The sequence below is a fragment of the Bombyx mori genome, chromosome 1, assembly GCF_030269925.1.
Source record: "Bombyx mori chromosome 1, ASM3026992v2".
Lineage (NCBI taxonomy): Eukaryota > Metazoa > Arthropoda > Insecta > Lepidoptera > Bombycidae > Bombyx > Bombyx mori.
In genome coordinates this window covers 12682283-12703595 of record NC_085107.1, presented here as the reverse complement: position 1 = coordinate 12703595, position 21313 = coordinate 12682283, and the positions used below count along the sequence as shown (strand labels likewise).

At 40.5% G+C, this 21313-nt stretch overlaps 1 protein-coding gene and 1 long non-coding RNA gene across 10 annotated transcripts in view; one reads left to right on the top strand and one right to left on the bottom strand.

Annotated features, from left to right (window-relative positions):
• Positions 1-21313, top strand: part of LOC101737214 (uncharacterized) — a 196083-nt gene that overhangs the window by 87640 nt on the left and 87130 nt on the right. The gene's annotated exons all lie outside the window — the stretch shown is intronic.
• LOC134199224 (uncharacterized) lies at positions 5991-11003 on the bottom strand. Its single transcript, XR_009973611.1, has 2 exons — positions 10666-11003; positions 5991-6641 (listed from the first exon to the last, which is right to left on the bottom strand). It is a non-coding gene; the product is annotated as an uncharacterized LOC134199224 (long non-coding RNA).

The following is a 21313-nucleotide window of genomic DNA, read 5'->3' as shown; positions in this document are numbered from 1 at the left end:
CAATGTCTAATTATAATTGCAGTTGATAAAAAATGCTATGCAATAGCTTTACTGCGGCAGTTCCCGAGTGCCACACGTTTGTTTTTATTTTTCACTGCCTGTTCGGCGGTAGCCTGCCTAATGGCCTAATAGTCCTTTGGCTATTCCAACTTCTGGATACGGGAGACGGGTAAATAAGGTCACGGGCTTAATCTGAGAGAATTTGCTAACACCAGCCCTATCAAGAGAGAGTAAGTCGCAGAATCTACCACCGGCTCAGAATCGCGACCCACTGAAAAAAATCAGGTGAGAAACTCAGAGGATTGAGATTTTCTTCAAATGTAATCATCGGCATACGTTTTGAAATATTTTTGGAATATCTATTTCGAAGTTAGTCGATTGTGGTTGGCATGGTCGATCGATTGGGCGCTATTTGCGGCCACTCTTAACTTGATATGCGTTTTCGTCTGCATGGTACTACCTAGTAATATTACGGCTATCAATAACTAGTTATTCTTGTGTTTCTTTTATTGCGTCTCTATTTATTAATAAAGCAAGAGACGTTCTGATAAAATTACGGATTCTAAAGTAATTTAATAATGTTTTTGGAACAAACGTCCGTAACGTAAGATTTTTACTAGTAATGCACACAGTGTACGACTTAACTTTGTAACGTACAAAAAATAACATATTTTTATTATATATTTTTATTTATTTTTATTATATATTTTATATTATATTTTTGGGGGTTGGTGCTTCCCGCTTCCGTAGGTTTAACCCGCAATTCCCTACAAGTGACCCTTGGGTGGTGCAAAACGGGAGCCGAATTCATAATCGGTGGTAGGACTTGTCCGACTGGCTGGCGACCACCCTCCAACTAGAGTCCGCCGCCAAATAGCCTAGCTGTGTTCCGGCGTGTGGGTTGGAGAGCCAGTTCTATTCCTTCCCTTTCCCCTTCCTTGCTGGGGGTGAATCTTGGTGACGTCTGGAACATGCGGAGCAGACGTGGGTGCGAGCTCACGGGGCGTGATTGTTTGACGGGGGTATAGGGAGACCTAGTGAAACGGTATCCGCTGCCGCCCGCCGGTCAGTAGGGGACCTGAACCCGGGTGTCTCTACTAAACTCCGCCCCGGGAAGCTGTCCCGCCAACCGGTGTAAAATCCTGTCGTGCGGTCGTCGTGCCGGAGTCGGAGACCGGAGTGGATCCCGGCGATCGTACGCAGGGTGGACTGGGGGCCCTTCCATGCCCTGCGTCAGTCTCTCACGCAACCCGTGGTCGAGCACGTACTATGTTCCGCGCTTCATTCAGGTGTTGCCTCGATCTCACCTCCAACATCCTACCTCTCCCAATCCTACTCTCCGGAAATATAATTTATGAAGTCTAAAAAAAAGAAAAGGGTTTTACAGGCGGTTCCCCATTCCACATTTAATGTGGATTTCAGCAATGTCAGGGGCCTTCATAGCAACCTTGACGCCGTACACCACCACCTTGAGACGGCGCAGCCTGCCCTGCTTTTTTTAACGGAGACGCAGATATCTGCTCCGGACGATACCTCATACCTTGAATACCCCGGCTACGTATTGGAGCACAACTTCCTACGTAAAGCCGGGGTGTGCGTATTCGTCCGGGCGGATGTCTGTTGTCGCCGTCTTCGGGGCCTCGAACAACGGGACCTGTCCCTCTTGTGGCTGCGCGTGGATCACGGGGGCTGTATCCGAATCTACGCGTGCCTGTACAGGTCCCACAGCAGTGATGCAGGTTCAGCTCTGTTTGAGCATGTGCAAGAGGGGACTAACCGCGTGCTTGAGCAGTACCCATCTGCGGAGGTGGTGGTTCTTGGAGACTTTAACGCTCACCACCAAGAGTGGTTGGGGTCCAGAACCACTGACCTCCCGGGTCGGACTGCCTACGATTTCGCCTTGGCCTACGGCTTCTCCCAGCTGGTGACACAGCCCACCCGTGTCCCAGATATCGAGGGGCACGAACCTTCTTTGTTGGACCTTCTGCTGACCACGGATCCGGCCGGATACAGTGTGGTGGTCGACGCTCCGCTTGGATCGTCTGATCACTGCCTTATTCGTGCTGCCGTACCACTCTCTCGTCCTGGTCGTCGAACGACGACCGGATATCGTAGAGTTTGGCGGTATATGTCAGCAGATTGGGATGGATTGCGTGAATTTTACGCATCCTACCCATGGGGGCGGTTCTGCTTTTCCTCTGCTGATCCTGACGTCTGTGCGGACCGTCTTAAAGACGTGGTGCTCCGGGGGATGGAATTGTTTATTCCCTCCTCTGAAGTGCCCGTTGGGGGTCGCAGCAGACCCTGGTATAACAATGCCAGTAGGGATGCTGCACACCTCAAGCGGTCCGCATACGTGGCATGGGATAATGCCAGGAGACGTCGGGATCCTAACATCTCAGGGGAAAGGCGGAAATATAACGCCGCTTCCAGGTCCTACAAGAAGGTAATTGCCAAGGCGAAGTCGGAGCACGTTGCTAGAGTTGGCGAGCGATTAAAGAGCTATCCCTCCGGGAGCCGTGCTTTTTGGTCGCTCGCCAAAGCTGCAGAAGGAAACTTTTGTAGGTCTAGTCTCCCACCACTGCGCAAGTCCGATGACACTCTGGCCCACAGCGCGAAAGAGAAGGCTGACCTTCTGGTCAAACTCTTCGCCTCGAACTCGACTGTGGACGACGGGGGTGCTACACCACCGAACATCCCCCGGTGTGATATCTCCCTGCCAGATATCTGCTTCACACAGTGTGCAGTTAGGCGGGAGCTCCGACTCCTGGACGTCCATAAGTCGAGTGGGCCAGATGGCATCCCCGCAGTGGTTCTGAAAACGTGCGCCCCTGAGCTGACACCTGCGCTAACGCGTTTGTATCGCCTCTCTTATTGCGCTAACAGGGTTCCGTCTTCATGGAAGACCGCCCACGTCCACCCTATCCCCAAGAAGGGTGACCGGTCGGACCCGTCGAGCTATAGGCCTATCGCGATAACTTCCTTGCTTTCCAAGGTGATGGAGCGAATAATAAATACACAACTCCTGAAGTATCTTGAGGATCGCCAGCTGATCAGTGACCGACAGTACGGTTTCCGTCAAGGTCGCTCAGCTGGCGATCTTCTTGTATACCTTACTCACAGGTGGGCTGAAGCCTTGGAGAGCAAGGGCGAGGCTCTTGCTGTGAGCCTTGATATCGCGAAGGCCTTCGACAGGGTCTGGCATAGGGCACTTCTATCGAAGCTACCATCTTACGGAATCCCCGAGGGACTCTGCAAGTGGATCGCTAGCTTTTTGGATGGGCGGAGCATCACGGTCGTTGTAGACGGTGACTGCTCTGATACCATGACCATTAACGCTGGCGTTCCACAAGGTTCGGTGCTCTCCCCCACGCTTTTCATCCTGTATATCAATGACATGCTGTCTATTGATGGCATGCATTGCTATGCGGATGACAGCACGGGGGATGCGCGATATATCGGCCATCAGAGTCTCTCTCGGAGCGCGGTGCAAGAGAGACGATCAAAACTTGTGTCTGAAGTGGAGAACTCTCTGGGGCGAGTCTCCGAATGGGGTGAATTGAACTTGGTTCAATTCAACCCGATAAAGACACAAGTTTGCGCGTTCACTGCGAAGAAGGACCCCTTTGTCATGGCGCCGCAATTCCAAGGAGTATCCCTGCAACCTTCCGAGAGTATCGGGATACTTGGGGTCGACATTTCGAGCGATGTCCAGTTTCGGAGTCATTTGGAAGGCAAAGCCAAGTTGGCGTCCAAAATGCTGGGAGTCCTCAACAGAGCAAAGCGGTACTTCACGCCTGGACAAAGACTTTTGCTTTATAAAGCACAAGTCCGGCCTCGCGTGGAGTACTGCTCCCATCTCTGGGCCGGGGCTCCCAAATACCAGCTTCTTCCATTTGACTCCATACAGAAGAGGGCCGTTCGGATTGTCGATAATCCCATTCTCACGGATCGTTTGGAGCCTCTGGGTCTGCGGAGGGACTTCGGTTCCCTCTGTATTCTGTATCGTATGTTCCATGGGGAGTGCTCTGAGGAATTGTTCGAGATGATACCGGCATCTCGTTTTTACCATCGCACCGCCCGCCACCGGAGTAGAGTTCATCCATACTACCTGGAGCCACTGCGGTCATCCACAGTGCGTTTCCAGAGGTCTTTTTTGCCACGTACCATCCGGCTATGGAATGAGCTCCCCTCCACGGTGTTTCCCGAGCGCTATGACATGTCCTTCTTCAAACGAGGCTTGTGGAGAGTATTAAGCGGTAGGCAGCGGCTTGGCTCTGCCCCTGGCATTGCTGAAGTCCATGGGCGACGGTAACCACTCACCATCAGGTGGGCCGTATGCTCGTCTGCCTACAAGAGCAATAAAAAAAAAAAAAAAAAAATATTTTTTATAAATCATTATGAATAAAATAAAGTTGATAACTTTGTAAAGTATTTTTTTAATTTTTATCATTTAAAAAATCATAATAAAAAATGTATACCCGAATAATTATTTTCTTTATACCTCGAATAGAACCTAAAATTAATATTTTTATAATGAGGAACTTCGTTCCTATCCGGTGTCCCACGACACAACACATTTTTTTTTTAATTTTCAATTGTTGCTTTTCGACTGAATGTTTTTTTTTTCATATTTATTAGAAAGGAATTAAAATCTATGAAAGCACAACTTTAAAAGCGTACCTCAGTGGTACGTACGAGCGTTAATCTGCCCCACACAAAGCGGACGTAGTGAAAGAGGGACTTAAGAGATTTGCATCCTGAACGTTGAATGGAAAGGCCTTTTAGATTTTGTGGTTTTTGTACGGTAGTCATGTGCGATAAGTTCACTAATAAAAATTGAAATCGATATGTGTGTTCACCTTAAAATTACATTAAGGGAAGTCCAAATTGGATGAGTATGAATTCGTATTTATTATTCGTCAAAGTTATCCTAAAACTGTTTTTATGACTCAACCACAGAATTTCATATTATTTAGTACTAGCGACCCGCCCTCGCTTCGCTTCGGAAACATTAAATTTTATTATTGATAGTTGAGTCCAGCGATGCTACCCGCGATTATTGTCGTTCTGCATGTGACGCTGCGGGGCTAAGCTATTTTTAAAAAAGTAGCCTAAGTTACTCATTATGTCATCAGCTACCTGTCAGTGAAAGTCCCGTCAAAATCGGTCCAGTCGTTCCAGAGATTAGCCGGAACAAACAGACAGACAGACAGACAAAAATTGTAAAAAGCGGTTATTTCAATATTACAAACAGACACTCCAATTTTATTTATATGTTTAAATAGATAAATAAAAAGAGAAAAATCGTTAAATCAATTTGATTAACAAAACACAAAATCTCAAGAGATAATTTGTTGACATTTTGATTGCCGAGACGTAAACCGAGTATAAAGGTTAACAATATTTAACAATGTTCCTTTAAGATGTAAGAGCTGAAAAGAACCGTATATTTAAAGCGTAATAATGCTGTAAGCGTTTACACATTGGAATTCGATATCAATAAGGAAGAAATTCAATATTGTACATTAATGTGGCATTGAATTTCAAAAATTCAATTAAATTTCGTAATACGTTATAAGAATCTTAGATGAAATTTTGTTTCGCTATTTATTAATCAAGAGATGTTTTACCCGAATTGCCGCCTACGGCGTAGCAGACCAGTGTTACTAGCTTAAATTAACGGTAGATTTAACGGTAGGCAGCAGCTTAGCTATGCCCGTGGCATTCCTGACGTCCATGGGCGACGGTAACTACTCACCATTAGCTGGGGTGTATGCTCGTCTGTCTACAGGGGCAAATCGTGTTGTAAAATACCTTGTTGTAGAAGGTTTACCTGTAAACTTGTTGTTAGAAGTCTTGAAACAATTTAATAGCTATCTTTAAATTAACTGTAATATTCTTTCTTCTCTGTCGTTTGCATTTTTGACAAAGTGATCGTGGTCATCATTTCGGGTGGTGGTGCATTATTTAAATTAATTATAGTTCAATTTTCAAATTTTTCATTTAATTACTAATATGTATATTACAGTTCATTCAAAGTCATTATGTACTGTAATATATTAATAGTTAAACGAAATATATGAAAATTTTATTATAAAGCAATAAACCATTTTCCGAGCGGAATTAATAAATAAGCCGTTGAATGGTAAATTGAAAATGGGTATCGTCAAAGATCGTTTAAAACTAGTCGAATCGATTCCTTTTTATTGCAATATCGTTGAGGGTTTTTGTAGAAAGGATTTCCCGTCTCGTAGCACTTGTAGAAGTTCATTTCGAGTAAACATCGTTTTTTCTGCCACAATCGATGTCTTACCCCACGTAGCGAGGGTCGCTAGCGAATAAAAGCGCTTTTTGTTGGTGAAAAGGCTGCTTTACTGTTTTTAATAAAGCCAGCACACCGCTCAGGAGTCCTTTTGAATACATATCTGGATATTTCATATACTATGTGCGTATACACGTCACGACGCTCAGCAGTGATGTTGGTAAGGATTTGTTGAACGAGGATACGGCGCTGACTTTCCCACGCCAAGCACGCCGCTAGCTTGTCCTCCGCCGCGTTCAATGCAGAGTGGTGGTAAGTAGCGACCATAATCGTCTCCAGGACCCAAGGCAGTATCCTGTTCAACCGCATGTCGCGTCTATGGAAACGAAGCGATAATTTCGAATTGCCGCAGCTTTGCAACTCTCCTGGGAACTGGCCTCAAAGGATACTTCATTAAAGAGCCATTTACCTCATAAGGCCCATATTAATAAACCTAAATTTCCAAGAATTGACAGAATAATAAAAAAAAACATTACGTTTACCAAAAAAAAAACACAATGAATATATCAACTATTATCGAAATAGAACATGAGTACTTAATTAATTAAAAGTTTTTATTCAACTACTTCTAGTGGATGGTTGATTTTCCACGCACATTTTTTTTTATATCGATCGCTCAATGCCATATACTGCAATTCGCAGCTTACGGGACTTGATTTTTTACTCTTGTTAAGTTGCTATCAATGCTATTTTAACTTGATTGAATATGAAAGCGAAACAATGGAATTGTTTTGTTCGTATTATTGCATTTACTGGTGGTAGGACCTCTTGTGAGTCCGCATGGGTAGGTACCACCGCCCCGCCTATTTCTGCCGTGAAGCAGTAATGCGTTTCGGTTTGAAGGGTGGGGCAGCCGTTGTAACTGTACTGAGACCTTAGAACTTATATCTCAAGGTGGGTGGCGCATTTATGTTGTAAATGTCTATGGGCTCCAGTAACCACTTAATATCAGGTGGGCTGTGAGCTCGTCCACCCATCTAAGCAATAAAAAAAAAAACTTATTATGCTGGTCAGCAGGCCTATTATCATTTTGTGGTCAGGTATTCGCTGTAGTTCTGCGTGCTGTAACTGAACTTTCACGTCATGCATTAATGTCACGCAAAATAAAAACAGCAGCTTGTGTTAATTGTGTGTTATTTTGGTTGATAGACACGAAGAGTAACATACGGTTTGCGGTTTGGACATTATTACCCCGTGAACTTGAACGAACGAATTGCCACGGCTCCGCATTCAAAGTACCGACATCGGTGTAGTCGTTTGAATAACGGATTATTCAAAAACAGAAGCAGAATAAAACACACGAAAACTTTCAGGAACTCCTATACGTTTGCTTGTTTTGTTTTTTACCCCCATGTCAACGGTAAAAGTTCACAAAACAGTTACGTTACGTTTTGATAAAAAAAAAAAAGAAACACGTGTATTGTTTTTCTATTAAGTTTCGCGGTTTTGGAACGGTTTAAGAATACAAATCATTAACATGCCAATAAAAGAACGAGGGATTGTTTAAAGTCAAAAATTTCGTTTCGTTTTAATTCGAAATTATCGGCATCATATATGTAGGATTGGTAAGAACGGAACGTATGAAAAAAATTTGGAACGTAGCGTTAAGATGTGAGTGAGAGAAAACGGTAAGAAAGGGAACAGAGAATGATACGTAATGACAGAGAAAAGGAAGATGGCCAAGACGATTGAATGAGCAAGGCGTAAAAAAGGTGTCAGATAATTTTTACTTATATCAAATCATACAGAAGACTTGAGAAAAGAATACTAAAATTGCAAAAAAGAAATATGTAGTCTTATTTTATGTGCCACGATCCCAATTCTACATAATATACTATGTAAGTACAAATGTATAAAAATTGAAATTAGTTCAAAACAAACTCGCACTCAGCAAGGGCTTCGAACATTTGCATAATAATATATATTTATTTGAATGATGAACACATTATTTTTCAAAATGAAACCATTTATTTGTATTAGATATTTAACGTCGAAAAAAACATGTTATTTATGTTATTATCAATTGAAAGCAATTTCCCAAATTTCCTAATTTGCCCACGGAAATTTACTAACAGAATCAATGTTCATTCATTAAAGCTGATAGTCCATTATTGGATTACATACAATTAAATTGTAACATATTTCTCACTAATACATTTGAAGAATTAGGTCTCATTCTACAATTGTATATAATAACTAAACAGGCTCCGAGATTTTAGAAAAAGGATAAGTACTTGAATTGTTGGTTTTTATAAAGGTCAAGGCTTTCCTGAAAGACGCTGAGCTGTTAACTGCAGTCGCCGTTATAATAAAATATAATAATTCCGCATTGCGTCTTTTGAAGTAAATTTTCCAATTTTTCTAATAAAATACGTACTTAACAAATGTTCACGATTGACTTCCACGGTGAAGGAATAACATCGTGTAATAAAAATGAAACCCGCAAAATTTATATTTGCGTAATTACTAGTGATAGGACTTCTTGTGAGTCCGCACGGGTAGGTACCACCACCCTGCTTATTTCCGCAGCGAAACAGTATGGTGTTTCGGTTTGAAGGGTGGAACAGCCGTTGTAACTATACTGAGACCTTAGAACTTATATCTCAAGGTGGGTGGCGCATTTACGTCGTAGACATCTATGGACTACAGTAACCACTTAACACCAGGTGGGCCGTGAGCTCGTCCACACATCTAAGCTATACAAAAAAGTAAACCTTTCCATTCACGACGTTTTATATATAACATTGTATCAATAGATACAGCTTTACATGCAACTCTATTGGTACACAATATGCAGACTATGCACGTAACGTTATTATTTTGTTACGAGAGAAAAGTCTAAGCAGATACAAATAAAGCATTCGGCATTTTATCACGTTCGGGTCTGAAACTGATATCATTGTTAATATCCCAAAGATAAACATTAAGATCGTACGTGACATTATTGCATAAACACAAAACTTGGTTATCGAATTTCCATGCACATTTGTTTTTTATCCGTTGATAAAATTATGCACAGGTGCATGTACATAAATGTAGGTTCGGAATATCGTAATGGGATATGTGCGAGATCTCAACCACTTATATAAGTTTAAGCACGTTCCTGCTGTTCTCCGAAACTCATACGAAACTCGTCTTCTTTTTTTTTATTGCTTAGATGGTTGGACGAGCTCACAGCCCACCTGATGTTAAGTGGTTACTGGAGCCCATAGTCATCTGCAACGTAAATGCGCCACCCACCTTATGATATAAGTTCTAAGGTCTCAGTATAGTTACAACGGCTACCCCACCCTTCAAACCGAAACGCATTACTGCTTCACGGCAGAAATAGGCAAGGCGGTGGTACCTACCCGTCCGGACTCACAAGAGGTCCTACCACCAGTACAAGAGGTCCTACTAACACTTATAGTCCGCTTATAGTCTCGAAAGACGTTTACAATCAACGATTATGTAATCTACATTATGTTATGCCTTGAATGACTGACATAAATTACATAGTTATAAACTATGAAATCTCGGCCAACTACAAATCCGCGAAGCGTGAAAACCATTAAATATTTCCAGTATCGGCTCATTGAAGAATACATTGCATTTCAAATTTTTCGTTAAGAGCTACTAAAAAATTCATTAATAATTTACTCAGTGAATTTGTAATTTCGGCCGCTCTACGGAATATTCCGTCTATGTGAGTGGAAATTTCATGTTTCAAATGTTATTATTGTTCATTTTACACCTTTAGGTACAAGAAAATGTATTGCCATAATAAAGAACAAATAATTGGTCTCGCCTTCATAATATAAATATAGTTTTAATGTATACATTTTAAAAAGTTAGTGCCCAGATTTGCCTAAAGTAATATATAATTTTAAAAATATATTATTATAGTCAAATATTTTTATGGAGAATAATTAAAATGGTAAAATATACCGATTTATATGAACAGGAGGGATTAAAGTAAAGCAGAACTTCCTAATTGTATGCTCACTTAATAGCTTGGTTCAGCTCGTGCAACGTTCCAAAGTTATCGTCCAACTTTCTAACAACATAAGCTGTATCTACATGATGTGTTGAAATTTATAATTAATCATGATAATAGTTTAAAATACAAACACGTATCCAAACTTTAAGACCTCATGCAACATGGCCGCGGAATATATATACTGTTATATACTGTATATATACTGTATATATACTGTTGATAATTAATTTAGAAAGCCTCACAAATATTCTACTATATACCTCGAACGAAGTGTTGTTTAATTTTTATATTCTATTAGTTAATTGCACAAATGTAGCCTTTTCGAAACACTAAACAATGGGATGACTGCATAATAACTTACTTTCTACACTATGCGCTTCAATTTTCAATTTTTATATTCTCAATTAAAACTTTGACCGGTAAATGACTGGATAGATGATGATTTCATCCTCCAATGCTTAGGAATAAGATGTAGACACACCAGACAACTGCACTCACAAATATAAAATTGATATCAATTATGGATTACGTCGAGGTAATACCTCGTTAAATTTAACTAGAGGTCCCGCAGTAGTCGAAATTCGACTATAATTAATTGGAATTGTAAGTTTGTACACTATTATGATTGTATTTTATACCTCTATAATTACAAATTTCGCCAAGACTATACTATAAAAAATATTAACAAAGACATACAATATTTAATCAATTCTCAATTTGACAACAGACGTCAAGGACAAAAGTTTGACAATAAATAGTATGCATGCATGTGTGCGTCAAATACATGGTATGTAGTGTGTGTAATGTTTTCTTTATTGATTTAATGTATCTTTTATGCATTATTAAAAAAATATATTAGGTTTGTGCACTTCTTCTCTATATTCTCTATAAGTATGGAAAATTTCATACTCCTCCGTTCGCGCAATTTTCGTAAAAAGGGATACAAAGTTTTTGCTTCACGTATTAATATTATATAGAAGCGTCGAGGTAATACCTCGTAAAAATTTAATAATAACACCTGAATAAGACTTAAAATATCCGATACAATACAAAAGCGACAAAGATGAAAAACAACAAACGTATTTTGTGTTTTCCGATACCGATTGCACCTTTCATGTTTTATTAATGAATACGAAACTCGCACTAGTGATTGGGAATGCATCCAATACGTCATATATTATACGTTCTCTCTCATCGATCATTACTATATGAGTATGTGTTTTTGTCATATTCATCGATCATCATTTATCACAACAGTTGACCAGGCAGGTTTATAATGTGTTAAATTTAAAATATATATATACAAATTACAAAAATTGTTATATGTGTAAGTAAAATCGGAAGGTAGGAACAAATCCAAAACCCAAAGCCTACTTTGCTAAGAATACTTTGAAATAGACAGCTACCGACAAGACAAACAAACAGATCGTTCTCCCACAGGAATGACACAAAATATCTTAAGGTTCGAAGCGTTGAATAATCGATTGCGCAGCCTCTCAGAATTAAAAATATTATATAATAATGTAAAAATATAAAAAGTGTTACCTTTCTTTTTGCTCTTTCTCTATTTTCACAAAATTCAGCTATCTGTCCTTCTCGAGACTCCAAGTCAATTGCCAAATTCATCCAAGTCAATTGCCAAATACGTAACTTTTGATACTGATAATTTTTTTATCTATTATTATACAAAAAATACTTTAACCGGCGACAACACACAACAGTTCAATAAAATTTGTGAGAAGTACTGATGATATTAAGAAAAAATATATATAAGACATAATGCAATGTGCCTAATATTGAGTATTCATAAACAATTGTAAGCTCAATGTTTTTTCTAGATAAATTTTAAATATTACGGTTCGTTTCAAAATTTTCTACGTCCCTAGCCGTATACGGACCAAATATATTGGCATCAAATGCAATATTAAAGGAGGTATTTCAAAATTGAATCAATACAATGTATGTATGTATGTCGGCGCGCGGCTTAGATCACAAAGCGCATCCGCACCCTTTGTCAGCGAGCGCCGCCGGCACACCTGCAACGGTCGACGGCAGGCGGCTTGAATCACAGAGCGCACCGGCACCCTTTGACGGCTCCGGTCACCGGTACACTTGCAACGTTCGTGGCGGTCGGCTTGGAACACACACCGCAGCGGCACCCTTTGATGGTGCGGGTCGCCGGCACACTTCAACGTTCGCGGCGGGCGGCTTGGATCACATACCGCAGCGGCACCCTTTGATGGCGCGAGTTGCCGGCACACTGGCTGACTATAAAAAGAGCTGCTGTACAATCCTTAGCTCAGAAGCGAGCGAGTCACCGTATCAGACAGAACGCTCCTGCGTAATATACGCTCTGAGTTAACATTTCTGGTTTTATTGACTTACGAAGACCACCCGCTGACCATGTCGCTACCCGAAAGTGGAAATACTCCAACATCAGAAGAGGGAACACCACGTGACGAACAACGGCCTAATGACGTAATCCAAGCTATGGCAGACGCATTTAAAACCACGATGAACGATATGATGACTCAACTGTCTTACGATCATCGCGTAATCTTGACTGAAATAATCGGCACCATGAAATCAGAAGAAAATACGCGAGTGCGCATTGCCGACGTTTATTTTCCTACATATGACCCCGATTCTAGTACCGATGTACACGATTGGGTAGATCTTATTACACGTACTCAAGCAGAATATGGACTTCGAGATCATGAGGTACGATTAAAAGCAGCAAGTGTATTAAAAGGTCGCGCAAAGACATGGGCAGATAGTAGCCTCCTAAGGACAACAACCTGGACGGAAATGCGGGATGACATGTTGCAAACTTTCGAACCCGAATCCAGGTACTTTGCAGATATTCTGAGTTATAGAAATTACACCATTGACAAGGCAGAAAACATTCAAGATTTTATTTCAAACGTGTGGCGTATGTTCAAAAGGATAGTAAAATCTAATCCAACGGAACAGAATGCAGTAGAATTTGTCATTGGGAGCATTGGAGATGAACGGATTCGGACAGAACTGCTCAATAGCAAGTCAAATACTGTTCCGGAGTTAATTGCTATAGCCAAAACGTTTCGCAAACGAAAGAATATACCAACTCAACCGACTGAGTTCAGTAAGCAACCTCGTTTGAACTTCAATCGTGATAGATCCAACTTGACTTGTCATGTTTGTTGAAAAACCGGTCATTTTGCTGGATATTGCCCGGAAAATGCAATTCGACGTGGAACGTTTTCAGCATCAGGATCAGGAGCTTCTTTCTCATCAAGAGATTCGCCTGCACCATCCATTAAGGAGTGTTCCTACTGTAAAGGGACTCGACACACTACAGAAAGATGTTTTAAAAGAATTGCTGACGAACAACACAGTAAAACAGTGAATCTATGACGGAATACTGAGGCTAAGTCACATATTCATGCCTTCATGATAAAGACTGAACAAAACAAATTGGAAGAGCGAGGCAGATTTTTCTGCCATAGAAATCTGTATTGTGGCTTTCGGGACAAGGAAAGAATACATCGAAGTGTTTGAAAGGAATCTGTCCAGTTCCGACTTACTCTCACGCACAATTAATTAATCTGAGTGCACATTATTGATATTTTCAATTGTCTTGAATTTTGTGTTGAGCTAGACCACTAATCACTTACAAATTTTTGTTTTCAGTTCAGTGAAATCATCAGAGAAAGGCTTTCGACAAACAAAGTGACCTCTGGGGAACTGAATATTTCATTTAAATAATGTTGTGGAACAGCGGCCCTACAAAATGAACTAGTAGAAATAAAAATACTCTACTTCTACATAATGCCCCGTTCGTATACCAGAAATTCACTAAAAGTACTGATAGAAGAAGCGACTCTGATTTACTTGGATAGCCTCCTTATGCTTGGAAGATTGGTAGAAGAAACTTTACAAAGATTGTACTAAGTACTTTGGGCCGAATGGCACCACTACGGGAATTGAAAAAATCAGGAACGAAATGGATATGGACTGCCTCTCACGAAGCAACAAGATTAAACATAATCGATTACCGTACCTGCGCGCCGCTTCATACCATCTTCAAAGAGGGCGTACCAATTGAACTTCATACAGATGCAAGTGATGCTGATCCAACTATCACTCATATGAATTGGAGACTGTGGCTGTTGTAAGATCCATAAAACCTTTATGTAACTTTTTATACGACAGAAAGCTCACTGTTGTCACAGACTGCAATGCTTTAAAAACCTTTCGATATATGCAAGAACTACTGCCACGTGTGCATCGGTGGTGGCCTTTTCTGCAAAATGTTAAGTTTGATGTCGAGTATCGTAAAAGAGAAAGACTAAAACACGTCAATTGTTTTAGTAAGAACCATATTACCCAGAAAACAATTAACTTGACATTGGATAAAGACTAGTTAGTAATGAAACAGTACAGAGATCCTTTTTAAGTAGCCTAATCAATGATATCAAGAACAACGGCAATAAAAATACTTAATCAGAGACGAAGTTTTGTGCCAAAAAGTTAAGTTGGAGAATGGAAGAACCAAGACTCTAAAAGCGGTACCACAATGCTACCAATGGAGTATCATAAATAATTACCACGAAGTTTTAAAACAATTTGGCTGGGAGAAAGCACTCGAAAAACTCAAAGAACACTTTTGGTTTGACAAATTGAGCTCAAAAGTTCGCAGCTTCATAGACAATTGCATGGTATGTAAAACTATGAAAAGTACTTCAGGCACAGCACAGACAATTCACGTAGATATCTCTGGGAAATTGAGTGGACCTGAAAAAGAATACGTCTTTGTACAGTTGATACCTTTTCCAAATTGTTTTATTAAAGTATGCTACTAAGAAAAGTCAAGAATCGGCCTTGCAACACTTGTATTTCTTTTTGGAACTCTCAAGAGGATAATCGTTGATGGTGATGGTGCATTCGTGTCCTAATATAAAAAATACTGTAAACAGTACGGCATTTAACTGCACCACATCGTAGCATACACGAATAGATCAAACGGCCAGGCCAAAAGAATTTTCCGCATCGTTAAAGATGGACTCACTGTCATTAGTAATATTCAGCAGGATCACTGGGAACACAACTTGCTATTAACTGTACAGTACCTATCCAAAGCAACTGGGAAAGCACCTATGGAATGGAGCTAATTTCAATTATTGATGAAGAAAATGAGAGCTAATCCTAAATTTTCTGTAAAATAGTGTCTGAAAGGATGACCGAACGGGCAGAGAAAACTAAAGCTAAATTTGATAGCACTAAAGCAAAAATGAAAGGAATTGACTAGGGTCAATACGATTTAACCCTTCCGGTTGGGAACCAAAGTAAGTCAAAAAGTTCGGGGGTTACGAGATAAAGAAGGTCCTTCCTAATGACCGATACGAGGTCAAGAAAATCACAGAACGTGGACCCAAAAGTAGCCCATGAAAATTACAAGCAGCTCCAAACTATGGAAAACAGAATGAGATTGCCGTGTCGGCGTATGAATTTCCATTAGAAGAGATCAATGAGATACAATTTTTGGAATGAGGCTTCTCTTTGTGTGCCTAACTTTGAACGCCAGCGAAGAGGCTTGGTTGTTCCAATATTATTGATGACATGTAACCCAGACTTTGAACACCAGCGCGTAGGCTTGGTTGTTGCAATATTAGTAATGGCGTGTAGGCCTAAGTCTGAACACCAGCGCTTGGGCTTGGTTGTTGATGCCGTATAGGCCAGACTTTAAACATCAGCGTGTAGGCCTGGATGTTGCAATATGAGTAATGGCGTGTAGGCCTAAGTTTGAACACCAGCGTGGAGGCTTGGTTGTTGATGGCGTGTAGGCCAGAGTTTGAACACCAGCGTGTAGGCTTGGTTGTTGCAATATAAGTAATGGCGTGTAGGCCTAAGTCTGAACACCAGCACTTGGGCTTGGTTGTTGATGCCGTGTAGGCCAGACTTTGAACACCAGCGTGTAGGCTTGGTTGTTACAATATGAGTAATGGCGTGTAGGCCTAAGTTTGAACACCAGCGTGGAGGCTTGGTTGTTGCAATATGAGTAATGGCGTGTAGGCCTAACTTTGAACACCAGCGTGGAGGCTTGGTTGTTGCAAAATTATCAATGGTGTTGAGGCCATACTTTGAACACTAGCGTGCAGGCTTAGTTGTTACAATGTATGGTGTCGATACCCAACTTAAGTACCACTACCAAGATTCAAGTAATTTATCATTACAGGACTAATGCCGCAGAGACGCGTCAATTGCAGAATGGCCGTGTCGGCGCGCGGCTTAGATCACAAAGCGCATCCGCACCCTTTGTCAGCGAGCGCCGCCGGCACACCTGCAACGGTCGACGGCAGGCGGCTTGAATCACAGAGCGCACCGGCACCCTTTGACGGCTCCGGTCACCGGTACACTTGCAACGTTCGTGGCGGTCGGCTTGGAACACACACCGCAGCGGCACCCTTTGATGGTGCGGGTCGCCGGCACACTTCAACGTTCGCGGCGGGCGGCTTGGATCACATACCGCAGCGGCACCCTTTGATGGCGCGAGTTGCCGGCACACTGGCTGACTATAAAAAGAGCTGCTGTACAATCCTTAGCTCAGAAGCGAGCGAGTCACCGTATCAGACAGAACGCTCCTGCGTAATATACGCTCTGAGTTAACATTTCTGGTTTTATTGACTTACGAAGACCACCCGCTGACCATGTCGCTACCCGAAAGTGGAAATACTCCAACATGTATAGGGTTGTTCGGAAATTCATTTCGTTTTTTCCCGACAGAGGATTTAATTGTATTTTTTTGCATCCAACTTCACATTTAAGCCGTATAGTTTTTATATGCTTTGAGAGCTCATATAGCAAGGCTTATGTGTGAAAAATTCCAATTAATTATACGCAGTACTTTTTGGTTGGTGCCTTTTTAAATATGGAGAGCGATAGGCAGCATTTTCGACATATCTTACTGTTTTATTACAGAAAGGGTAAAAATGCTGTTCAAGCCAGAAAGAAATTGACCGATGTGTATGAAGAAGGTGTCGCCAGTGCCAAAACTGGTTCGCTAAATTTCGATCCGGCAATTTTGGTGTCGAAGATGCACCACGTTCGGGAAGGCCGGTTGAAGCTTATAAAAACGCGATAAAGGCATTAGTCACGAAAATGAGACTCGTCCGAACCTTAGTTTTCTCAATCTTTCTCTACGGGGCAGAGTCCTGGACAATTAAGGCATCCGAGCGCAAGAAAATAAACGCATTTGAAGTGTGGTGCTCGAGACGAATGCTCCGAATTCCGTGGACGGCCAACAGGACAAATAAATCTATCCTGGATCAGCTTCGCATCCGAGTCAGGTTCTCAACAATCTGTTACCAGAGGATCCTTAGCTACTTCGGTCATATTGCCCGCCGACGCTCAGATAACTTGAACAAAGTGATTGTGACGGGCAAAGTAGAAGAAAAGAGACCCCGCAGCCGATTACTTAGCCGTTGGTGTGATCAACTAACCGCTCTAACTGGGTTGCCAGTCGCAACCGCCATTCGAGCAGCTGAGGACCGGACGAGATGGAAACAGCTCACGAGACAGGCAGCTGTCAAGTTTCAGGGACACGACCTTCAGCAATGAAGAAAGCGACGAAGAAGAAGAAAGGCCTGGGATTATCCTCGAAGCTTGATGTATGAGTTCATTTCCACAAAAAAATGAAATTACTTTCCGAGCAACCTATTATTTTGAAACTGTAAAAGAACAGTGTACTGTAACGATAACGGCACTCGGAAATGCTTGAAAATGCGAAGCGCACTCCACTTGTCAGTATTGCGATACAGGAGAGCGACGTAAACAACTCCTCCTTGATATTTCATTCATAAATATCGATAATTTTTGCGAAGCGAAACGGAGTCTGTCAGTTTCTTCGTTCTTCATCAATACGGCATTTAAGATAAAATTTAACACGGTTGCAAAGAAATATACAACTGTGATGAAAGCTGTATCAAATCATAAAATAAGATATTACGTGTTTGTATTCTTGGAATTCATCTAAGTCGACATAGAATGATTCCCTGCATCACGGTTTTTTGTTGTTCTTGAACAGACGATTTCCGTCCCTCCAGCTGATAAGTAGTAACCGAAACCTATAGACAAAAAACCGTGAATACCGTCATTCCAACCCCCATTCAAGAGATTAAGCTTTCGATTATAATAATTGGTATCTTAATGTCAAAACCTGAGATCTTAACTGCTATATCTTCTACAGAATCGGTAGTAGGCTATTGTGAAAACCTAGAAATCTTCTTAAAACAAATACAAATAAAAGGCCGCACTATGCTATGCTAAGTAAATAAATTGGGACCATAATATTATTAAACTTCTGAAACCGGGATCCAAAACATATTTCATTTCCTGGAAATGCTCATTTTAAATTATTAAATGAAGTTTTAATGGATCAGCAAACGCTTTGAGCCGGTATATTTGCAGCAACAAAACACTTTGTAGAAAAACTAATTGAAAATGTTTCATACAGTTTTTTTTTTAAATTAATGCTTATTTTTGCATCCAATGGTATTCAAATATGAAAATTGTATTATGTTAAACGTTTTAATTTAGTACTCCGAAATATTAATGTCGGGAATAAAGGGAAAATAACACATTTGGGATTGAAGGATTGAATGGGAACTGTCATAAAAATAAAACACTCGACCTTAGAGGAACAAACTCGAATATTCTAACAAGATATTCAAATTCAACTTTTCCAAGCGAATCATTTAAAATTATAATCTCTAATAAGAACATTATTGGCTTTAAGGGCGTAGACGACCTTCTGGCCTCAAAGGGTATCTGAATTTCCTTAAATAGTTCTAAAAGCTATAGTCTAGAAATTGAGACTCGAACCTCTATAAAACATATTTAAAAATTCCATAAAGAAAGGACAACTAAAAATAGCCACGATCGTAAAGAAAATTCTTAATATAGTCATTTTTAATGATTTCTGTAATGCTTGTCATTAATACAATTTAAAACAGCTGACGCCCAGGTTCAAGGCCCTATCTATATCTATCTGTCCTTGCTGTAGATTGCGGCTTCGCGTAAAACATCCTAAAAAGGATAACTATTTATGTTTATCTAATGAATATTGTTCGCCTTTTATGTTCAAGTGGAATTAAGTCACATTTATATTTATAATATTTTGGGTATTTAGTTATCAGTTACAATATTATTATCTTTTCGGCTCCAGTATACAGTTACAGCCTTTCAAATGTCTAGTTTGTTGAGTAAATCATATGTTGCGTTCCGAAAGAACTTCAGGCACAGGCTGAAGCGATCTGCTTGAAGCCAATCATCAATCAGTGCTCTGCTCTGAAACAATGCAGTCAAAGTTTCAATTTAAAGAATTAAAACGGACACTCATTCCACAGTTTCATATCGGCTTTAGTAGTGTAGCCACTCATGTGAGCTAAAACGAGTTGGTACTAGGGTATTGCCTATGTATGTATCAAAGCAATTCTCTAGGTTGTCAATTGGTTTCGGCTCAATGACTTAATGGCAATAGCAAGCATTGAACTATATTACTAGTAGTAGTACCTCAATGATGGCAAGTCACATGATAAGCAGGGACGTCTTAAACTAGGATGGTGCCCTTGGGCACACAAGAATTTGAGGCCCTTTTGGAAAGTAAAAAAAGCGAATTATAATAACATTTTTTTACTGAGTATGACTATTTATTATAGGTAATCAAATACAGTATGATATAATATGTCATTAATGATATTAGAATGCTGCTGGTTTTTTAGTTACGATTTCGATAACGGTTTCTTTCGGGATTTCTGTTGAGCGAAATCTTCTATTATAGGCATAGTATATACCTTCTGATTACTGATTTGTGTTTAAAGTGTGATGTGCCCGAAAAAATGTTTTGAGAATAAACGTGTGACAGAAATTGTCGGTCTTTCGGGGCCCCCTGAGAATGGGGGCCCTGGGCACGGGCCCCGTGTGCCCTTATGGTAAAGACGGTATTGATGATAAGCGACAGTATTTATTTACAAAATGCTGTTTATAGACATCGGACCAGACTTGGAACGACGTGTCCGCTTACTCTACCTAATTCTCTTTCTATCCAGTTGCATTCGATTAACGAAGAGTTGCAGCTGGGGTGAACACCCAATCAGCGTGATTCTATTGCCTTTCGCAAATATACCGGCTAACTTTGTTCCACTCGTGTTCCATTAATCACAGCGATGTTCGTTTTTTCGCGCCTTAAAATATTTTAGGTTGCTGTATAACTTGGAAATAGATTTTAGTCGTAGAACACACTTATTGTCTGTTTGATACAATCGTGATAAAGATTAATATGCTATGCTGTGAATTGCTGTTCGTTAGTCTCGCTACAACTCGAGAACGGCTGGACCGATTTGGATAATTTTGGTCTTGAATTATTAGTGAAAGTCCAAAGAAGGTTTAAAAGGAAGATAGATATGAAAATGCTCGGAATTAAATAAAAATAACAATTTTGTTTTCCCTTTGATGTGTCCCCCGTCGGACGGATTCCTTTTGTTTGTTTTAGGTTTATTTTATACAAGAGTTTAGGATTGAGGCACTACGAAGTCTGCCGGGTCAGCTAGTTAATTAATATTTTTCGACCATATTTATTTATGTATTGCCATTCGGGTACAACAATAAATCAGTTTTTGAGATAAATGTATGCGACTTAGACCTACACCTAGCCGGAGACGGTGTCCGTGTCAGAGATTTTTGGGATTCGACATTTGGAGGAGCCTAATTGTTCTTATCTCGGATGCTTTGACAATTCCGGAACTTAGTCGAAAGTGGAAAGTTGAATTTTAACAAGAGCTTAGGGCCTTGGGTTTAAATTATTCTTAGTAATTTAAACATTGAGTGCTTATCATTGCAATCCTCTGTCACACTGAATATTTCATTGGAGATTAAACATAAATATAAGATAAATTAAAATTATAATGGAAAGAAGTTAGTATCGCTTCTCACGTGTTAAAAATATAAGTAAATACGTGCCTGCACGTTGT